Below are 9,919 nucleotides of genomic sequence, written 5' to 3'. Positions count from 1 at the left end.
CCAGTCAGCAACCTTTAAAAAATCCTGATGATTAAGAAGAATATAAGCCCCTTTCTGCTGAATCTTAATGGAAAAACAAAATCCTTAGGAAGGCTGTGTTATATTTAAATTAGCCCTGAGAGGTTAAGGCCTAATATCAAGTATTTATTTGTAATAAAAATAGATTTTTCCCCCCTGGTTCTGCATTCTCTCTTCTGCCCACCAAATGCATACAAACATTACTGACAGATCTAAATAACAGGGATAGGAAGGGGATATGTCATACTCACCTTCCAAGGTCTACTTCCTTTTTGATTTCCCCTACGGAAGTAGCATTTTAAAAAATGCTACAAAAGTAATGCCTAATCGTTGTAAACAAATAGGTATAATGAAGACATTCAAAAGTGAAAATCACTTGGAGTCTTGTTATCTGATCATTAATACAGTTAGCATGTAACAATACAGGTGGTCCCTGGATTACGGATGAGATACGTTCCCAAGAACCTCTTTAGGTCAGATTTGTTAGTAACTGAGATCCCTGATACATAGCACATGTACAGTAATAATAATAATAGCAATACTATAATGGCTCATATGAGGTAATAATAATACAGTGTAATACTGTAATAATAATAATGCCCCTGTAACTGGAATAAGAAGTTACAGAAACTATTGCGCTTTTTCTTCTAACTCAAACAAACAGAACATAAAAACAAACACATACAAAAAGTTTAGACAGGAGATAGGAGAAATTTCAAAAAATAATATTAAAGGTTAACACTCACCTAAAGTTGCAGCAACGCTAGGCTAATATAAGGAATGTTACGCTTATTTTGATCTTCTAACAAAATCAATAACATTTCCATTTCAATGATTAATCCACTGCGTGCTAAGCAATAATTGATGCTGTCGTTGGAGTATGCCTTTCACATGTTCCATTATTCTCACTTTGTCCTTTATAATTATTCCGATAGCTGAAGCCTAATGCTTTCCCAATGAACGATGGTGTCTGGCCTTCCTCCGAACACTTAATTATTTCTACGTTCATTTCCATTTTAATCACCTTTCTCTCTGCTGCAGGCTCATCTGGACTTGCAGTGGACCTTTATTTTGGAGGCATGGTCATGAGGGTAAAAACATGGACTCACTAAATCGAATGACAAAGTTAAGATGAAATTGATGTTGTGCCTTAGCCACTGCAGCCGAGAGCAGCCTCTAGCCAAAGATGCTGCTCTAACCAACCGCTCACACCATGCGGGTTTGTTTACATGCGCGGAAGAAACTAGTTCCCAAATTATTAATTTAACTATTTAATTTTAAATTATCCTGATGAGGAGTTTTGGGAGCCCTTTTGTAAGTACATAACGCCATCGGTGGGCTCATCTGTAACCTGGGGATTGCCTATATACGTTCTTTCAGATACTTTCTGGGTCCACATTCACAAATAGTTTTACAAAACAGTTTAATCATCCTATTTTACAAGCTGATTTTTTTCACTTAAAATAAATCTGGTCTTTTTCCATACTAATAAATATAGACCTGCATCAGCACTTTTAATGGTATTTCTTCTCTGGATATTTCATAAGTTATTAAACCAATTTCCTATTGATGGGAACTTTAGTTCTGTTTTTCACTGGTATAAAAACATGTCTTGGGATTGCTATCTTGGATCCTGCACTTGTCTGATTTTTTTCCCTAGGGTAAGTTCCTAATTGTGGAATTACTAGGCCAAAAGGCACACACATTTTACAGTTTTGGAAACATAATGCCAAATTTCCTCTCTAGAAAACATTTTCCAATTTCAACTTCCCTCAGTGTCCTAGAGAAATTTCTGCTTGCTACACTTACCAAAGCATTGAGTATTATCATTCTTGTGAATTTATATTTCTTTCATCACTAGTGAGGTCGAATATTTCCTGATTGTTGTCCTTTGAACTTGATTATGGTGGGGGTAAGGGGTTGCATGTTAAAGAAGATTTAAATTTTTTATGTATTCGATCTATTATCTTTTTAAAGTATTGGCTTTGGGATCATACTTAGGTGTCTTTCACACTTAGGACTATAAATTAATGCACATATGTGCATTATATCTTTATCATTTTGTTTTTTAATAGTTAAATCTTTGATCCATCTGCCAATTACTTTTGGGTAAGGTATGAAATAGGGTTCTAATATAATTTCTCTTCAATTTAAATTGGTTATCACACTTCCTTTTCAAAATACCTTACCCTTCCCTGTTTAAATGAATTGTAATAGCAAATACTTAAATAGTGGTTTGTGTGCTAGGCACTATTCCAAGTTCTTTATGTATATGAATTCATTCAGACTTTGCCTCCACACTATGAAATAGGTATTATTGTTATCTCCAGTTTATTCATAAGGAAACCAAGGATGGAGAAGCTAAGTAACTTGCCCAAGATCATGCGGCAAATCAGTGCTGGAGCCGGGTAGCAACCCAAGGAGTTCAAGTCCAGAATCCATTCTCCTACATCCTGCGATATGCTGCCTCTTGGTGAAGTACTTCAAGGTCCAGTTCTAAAGCTGCTTCTTACCTACACCCTCTCTTCCTCCCTACATCGTCTTCTCTACTCACCCCAGGGAGACGAGCTTTCCCTCCTTTCACTTGAAGCTCTCCTACCAACAGCACTAAAATTCCTACTTAGCAGGAAGGTTGCATGTACATGTGGCTCATCTTTCACACCAAATGACAATTTCCTTGATGACAGGAACAGGAAATTAAGTACATTTGCTCCAAAAGCAGTGCTTTACTCATAGAAGCACACATTCTTCCTTTTTCTATCATTAGTTTCTGTTTTAATTGAAAAATTATATATGAATGTAGTAAACATTTATGTAGCATTAGAGTAACCACTGAAATATGTCCGTGTTTCTCTGGCTTCTCTCCAGAGGTATTTACTAGAAATTTTTCTATTTATATAGAGGTATATATGTATACTTTTCGTTTTACATAAATAGGAATATTCCAAGTATGTTTTCTGCACCTTGCTTTGTTCAATTCATATATCTTGAACTCAGTTCCATATGTATATGTATGGATCTAGCTCATTCTTTTTAATAACTGTAGAGTATCCCATCCCATTGTAAGGATATGCCATAATTTATTTAGCCAGTCCCATAGGGATGGGTATTTCGTTTGTTTCCTGTCTTTTGCTTTTATAAACAATGATGAAATGAGCATCCTTGTACATTTGTCTTTAAGGAAGTATGGGAGAACATATGTAAGGAGAATTACAGCAGTGGAATTGCTAGTTCAAAGTGTATGCACATCATACATTTTGAAAATGCCATGTTGAGCCATATATTTTATTTTATTTTTTATTTTTTGGTTTTGATTCTCAGTTTCATGAGTTAAGGTATTACCTTGGGCAGATTATATAACTTCTCTAAGCCTTAGTTTCCTCATCTATAAACAAGGAAAAGAACAATACCTGTCTTACAGGATGGTTCATGAGGTCTGATTGAGGTATTGCATATTAAGAACTTAGCATTCCCTTCCTCTTCCAGTCTGGTCTCCTCTTCCTCATCTGGTCTGGTCTCCTCTTGAGGCATTTATTTTAAAGTTAGATAATATTTTAGAAATTACATAGCTGCTTTTTAATAAATGGTTATGAATACTAAATGATTTTTGAAGAGAGCAATTTAAATATGTGTAGACAAAAACAAATTCTAATAAGTATGGGAAAGAGGCTTACAAATTGATTTGTTATTTATTCCAAAGATTTGAAAAAAAAGGTAAGCTTGTATTAAAACAATAATAAAATATAAAGTGGAACCCAAAGTCAAAGGTCACTGATGACGCTGTCATTATACACTGGTTCAGAAGCAGCATCAGAGAGGTTAAACCTTACGCAAGAGAATCAGACTACCTGTGTTGGAATCCATAGTACGCCCCTTATTAGCTGTGTGACCGTGAGTGAATTTATTTAAATTCTCTGAACCTCAGCCTCCACATCTATAAAAATGGGGAAGTAATAGTGCCTACTGCATAGGATTGTAATGAGAATGAATGACTGTATGAAGCACTTAGGGCAGTATTGGTACACTCTAAGTGCTCAGTGTTAGCCACTAGGTTAAGTAGCACTAGAATGATAGAGGTAACGGAGAGAAGACATTAAATGAACTGATTGGTAACATAATCACAGACTAGAGAACTGAAATGCAAAAGTGACATTAGGACTAGATATAAAAGGATGTTTATTCATAGTGTTCATTTGACATAGCAAAGAATCTTTGCCTTTGTTTTTCAGGAAACACAATTGTTCTTGGCTCCACTTTAGAGGATGCACATGGTTAAGGATGAGATTGATTTTGGCAACTGAATGGAACATTGGAGTGTTCAGTTTAAAGGCTGATTCATGAAAAACAATGGCAATACAGTAATTGATTAAAACATGCTGATAAAACGAAATGATTGTTTGGAGAGTTGGATGTGATTTTTGACTCTTGAATAAATTGCTTTGTTTCATTCATGAGAATAGCAGGTATTTTAACAAACATTATATAGTGTTTTCAATTTTTGAAGAGCTTAATGTTTGCATAATTTTATATACTTTCAAATAGAACTATTAAACAGAGCTATATTTGATCCACATGTGTATATCTATATATGCTATACTATTAGAGATTGGTTGAATTTATATAATAATGGCAAGAATAATTCTATACACTTGTATAGTGCTTAAAATTGTTTTATAATTTTTCACTTTTTAGAAGACTAGTTCCATTTTTCCATCATGTTCCCTGATTAATCACTGCTCTTGAAATAAAAAGTACAAAATTGGAAAATCAAACTTAGTATCAGGTTAAAGAAGAAAGTGTTTTTTTATTATACAGAAAATGCATAGGCAGGAAGGGTATATAAAATTAATATCTGTTGAAATGTTAATTTTATAATAACATGAACTATAAAAGAAATCATATAAACATCTGATACCATTAAAATCAGTTGATTTTTGTTGGACACAAACTACATGAAGCCCTGCCGGAAAGGAAGAATACAGCTATTTTTAGCTTGACAATAACATGTTATTTCTGCATTATTTTTACCTGTAAAACCTGTATGGAAGAAACAAATTAGTTTTCTACCACCTAAAACAAAGCAAAACAAAACCCTTGTAAATTCTTTCATTGCCCAAACTATTAAATTCCAGATGGTGGCGCTGTTCTCATGAAGAAAAACATCCTATAAATTTTTTTGAGGTAAATTTTTATGATTACTCTTTTATTTGTAAATTAAGTTGTTAATACAATATAAATGGAATTTCTATGAGCTTTTAAAAAACTATTGTTTTTATATTTGGTATTATTTAATCTATAGTGACTTATCGGCAATGTACTTAGCAAAAAGATAGTACCACGGTATATTTATTTATGGTGGATAGTGATGTAAAAGCGTACATCACTATTCTTTGTATTTGAAAATCAAAATGTCCAGAGAATGCCCTTATCTTTGTAAAACATAGTGCTGTATTTATGAAGATATAAAAACCTGCAGAAAAGTTGCAAAATTTCAAGACAAACCATTGCTAAGGTGGTTGAGATGGAAATGCTATTCAAATTCAAACAAGGAAGAAGACTGTTAAAGCCACACAATATATAATGCCAACAGCTTTGATTTTACTTTAGACAACATTTTGTTGTTGTTTGTTTTTTTTCAGTTTGGCCTTGTTTGGTATAAAAGTCGTAAACAGAAAAGTAAATGCTTACATATTTTTATTCCCAACAATCATTTTCTGAGATGAAAATGTCTTTCTTTTTTTTAATAAAATTTCCTTTATGAAATAATGCTCAAATATCTGTATGGGGCTCTCTGAATATCTGTGAATACTTAAGGGAAAATAATACCACATATTTATTTAAATTAGATAAAACCCAAATGCTTCCCCTGAAAGGCCTACATCAGTTCCGTGAACTTGGGCAGTGGAATCGCTAGTGTGGCATTTGTTCCCCTGCCAGAGGCCCATCCATATTAAAATGATTGAATGAATCTTCCACGGTGTGAAAATCAGTCATTCTCTGTCAGGAAATTAGACATCTCATGTCCCCTTTCCTCAATCAAATGTCTTTAAAGTTTTTGAACTATTTTCTTAGCGGAGTAGATGGCACAGTGGACTCAGAAAGAATCCACAACCACCGACTTTTGACCTTAGGCACTTAGAGGTGTTCACTTGTCTAAGCTGTTCCTTATAAATAAATGAAAAGGTTGGACTAGAATATAGATAACCTCTAAGGCCACTTCCAAATCTATAACTATGATTCTAAATCAAAGATATTAATAAAGATTTAAAAATATATATACACACACAATAATACATATGTATATTTAAACAATAAGTATTAATAAAATGCATTATCTCACATAACAGGCAGGGGACAGGGTAGTTACAGGGGAGGTTAATCGAGGAGCTCAATGATGTTATCAACAGTGCAGATTTTTTTTTTCTTCTTTCTTCTCTGTCATCTTAATCTTCATTGTCTTGGCTTTTTTTTTTTTTTTTGAGACAGAGTCTCAGTCTGTTGCCCGGGCTACAGCGCCATGGCATCAGCCTAGCTCACAGCAACCTCAAACTCCTGGGCTCAAGCTATTCTCTTGCCTCAGCCTCCAGAGTAGCTGGGACTACAGGCGCTCACTACCACACCAGGCTAAGTTTTTCTATTTTTAGTAGAGACGGGGTTTTGCTCCGGCTCACGCTGGTCTTGAACTCCTGGCCTCAAGCGATCCTCCCGCCTCAGCCTTCCAGAGTGCTAGGAGTACAGGCGTGAGCCACCATGCCCAGCCTGGTTTGTGTCCTCATGGTTGCAAGATGACTGCTGCTATTCCAGGTGTCACATGTAGACATGACAATTTAGTTCATCCTTCTGATAATCACATTGATCTGATCTTTCCTGTTGCCAACATCTCTACCTTCTACAAAATGGGTGGTCTTTTTCTTCATTCCACCTAGTAGTGGAGAAGATAATTTGAAGGACTACCAGAGGTTGTTTGCTTCTTTGAAGTGTTTTCCAACAGTATAAATCTCACGAATCAGATCCCCCATGCAGATGATGCCATATTTACCAAGAGAGCTAGTAATCAGTGTTATCTGTCAAGGCAACTCAATTCTTACTGATTTTGCCATAACCATGCTTGCAGATCAGCTCATTTACTGACTTCAGGTTTGGGTACCCCCATGCAATATGTGGTTCTACAGTCCTCAGGATGTTAACTGAAGCCTTGCTGGGCTTAACAAAGGTTTCACTAAAGATCTGGAGAAGGTGAAGAAGCTGCAACACCTTTCGGACCTCTGGGCTCACACCACTGATAACTCGGATCCTGATGACAAATGCCAATCTGGGTTCTGCAGGTACATAGATGTTGCCAGCTTTTCTTTGCATACTAGTCATTCAAATCTCAGTTCTGTACGTCTGCCTGTACATCTGACAGTGCTTAGCTTTTTCATAGATAAGCTTCTTCCTTGTGTTTCGAAGCATCTTTTGGGCAAAGTTCTTTCTCAGGCACTAGACCTTCAGCTCTGCAAAATTCCTTCACTTTTTCTTAAGGGCTTCTGGCACAGCGGGAACCGTCGTTTTCTTCTCTTTGGCACATTCAAGGTTCCAGCGGGAAAAGAGAGCTTAACTTTTCTTTTATATTCTTTTGTGTTTTTTCACTCTATTTAGAGAGAATTCTCAAAATGCTGTTTTTCGGTGTCTACTCTACTATTTATCCCTCAAATCAATCTTTTTATTTTGATTTTCAAATTTTTAATTTCTACGATATTCATTTAATGTTTTAGTTATAGTATCCTCCTACATTTCTCCAGAGATATTTTTAATACTTCTTCTAAAACCTGGTGAGCTCTTTTAACTCTGATTCCTCAAGATGTGTGTTTATTTATTTTTTTTTTTAGAGACAAGGTCTCGCTCTGTCACCCAAGCTGGAGCACAGCGATGCAATCACATGTCATTGTAACCTCGAACTCCTGGGCTCAAGCGGTCCTCCTGCCTCAGCCTTCCGAGTATCTAGGACTACAAGTGCACACCACAATGCCCAGCTAGTTTTTTGTAGAGACACGGTCTCATTTTGTTGCTCAGGTTGGTCTCAAACTCCTGGCCTCAAGCGATGCTCCCGCCTCTGCCTCCCAAAGTCCTGGGATTACAGGTGTAAGCTACTGCATCTGAACGTTCAAGACATTTTATTTGCTGAGTTTTTGTCTTATTTAAATATACTAGTTTTCTCCAGATGTTTCAGGAGTCTTTATTTTTTTTTTCCATCTTTGTATTTGAGAATCGGTAAGTTTGTCTGCCCTGTTTAAAAACCTCTGTTTATGTGGGAGAGGTGACGCTAGTGGTTCAGCTTGCTACTGGTACTTTGTCTTTTTCTAGTGTAGCTTCTCCGACCCCTAGAGGGCGCTCTTCTTGGTTTCTTGCCCTGTTTCCCCAGCCCCAAGGCCTGTAGCAGATACTTCCGTCTTGCTTTTCTCTATCTCCCTGTATCTTTCAGAGCCTTACTTGGCTTGCCCACTGCCCCTTCCTGTCGTTGGCTGCAATTTCCTGAGAGAAGGGTAGAATTGGATGGTGAAGCCTGTGTTACTTTCAGTTTTGTTTTGTTTTTAACCCTGTTTTAGGAACTCAGAAAATTACAAATTTTGAGTGAAAAAAAAAAGTATATTTAACTAAAAAATTTAGATCTCTAACTTAGACCTTATACTGCTAATTTCTTTAGCTTCAAATGCTACTTAAAACACAGGGTATGAAATTAGGAAAACTGACTTTTGAGTTCCAGTTCTGCCACTTTTTTTAGGTGGTGTGATCCATCTATGAACCTCAATTTCCTCATCAATAAGTTAAAGATGATAAGAATAGCTACCGCATATGTTCAACAATGATGAAATATAACAGTAAAGTGAACGTACTTTGTGAGTATCAAAGAGCTACTAAAAATTCATTATTCATCACGCTAAATAATGCCTCCATCAGACCCTTAGCAGTAGAACATAAGAAAAGACTGAGGTGACCAAGATGGGGGAAGAAGAAGAGATTGCTGCAGCTCTTGAACCAGATTTCTGTTTTGTAATTATTGCTCTCAATTCCTTAGAATTTCTAAAACCAAGATTTTATGCATGTCACACCCAGAAACTCCGTTTTCCTATGGCATAAAAGCTAACCAGAAGAATCACTGAAAAGGTTCCCGTTTAACCAGAGCGGATAATTGGTTATGGAGGGCGAGGGATGGCTTTTGTTACTCAGTAGATAGGATTCTAAAATTACATTAACTTTCTCTAGAACTTTATCAAAGTGACAGTTTTATGTGTATCCTGTCCTCTGTGTACAAGAACTTGAAGGTAGCTAAAATCTGAAAATATTTCTGTAAAAAAGAGGACTTTGTAGGTGTTTTTTTTTTTTTTTTCCTCTCTCAGTAATGGAAAACTGGATAGAACCCTAAACACATCAGAGGATCTGAAATCCAGATGGGCTGGAGTCCCAGCCAGAGTCCCCGCCAGGATCACTTTCCTCAGAGGATTTTCGGGCTCTTCCTTTCCTTGGGGAATAAAGTTTCCCAGCCACTTAGCCCAAGAGGTGCGGCAGTTACATGTGCTCACTTTGAGACTTCATGGTAAGAGGTCAAGGAGTAGCAGTAAAAGTACAACACAGCGGAGGAAGGGAGGTTTCCTTCCAAAGTGCTTCCACTTAGGTTATACCAGGTGGTCTTAGCTAAGACTGGAATTCTGTGTTTTGCTTTTTGGTTAAAATGATTCTTTGACAAAATATTTTCTTCACTAGTGTGAGGCCATCGAGTTGAATCAAAATGTTCTGCCTGCCTATGGATTTCGTATGTGGGTGATCACTACTGTTTTTCAGAGAGGCGAGAATATTTATTTCCCTCTATTTTCAGAGACAGGATTCAGCATAGTTTATCCAGCAATCTCTCACTCTGCTTGGG

General features: G+C 36.4%; 1 pseudogene; it reads right to left on the bottom strand.

The window, feature by feature from the left end:
* Positions 1–6,845: 6,845 nt before the first annotated feature.
* Positions 6,846–7,584, bottom strand: LOC123640671 (annotated as a pseudogene).
* Between the last annotated feature and the right edge of the window lie 2,335 nt (positions 7,585–9,919).

This window comes from Lemur catta, chromosome 6 (assembly GCF_020740605.2).
Source record: "Lemur catta isolate mLemCat1 chromosome 6, mLemCat1.pri, whole genome shotgun sequence".
NCBI lineage: Eukaryota > Metazoa > Chordata > Mammalia > Primates > Lemuridae > Lemur > Lemur catta.
Note: the sequence above shows the minus strand (reverse complement) of the source record. Positions and strands in the feature narration are given on the sequence as shown.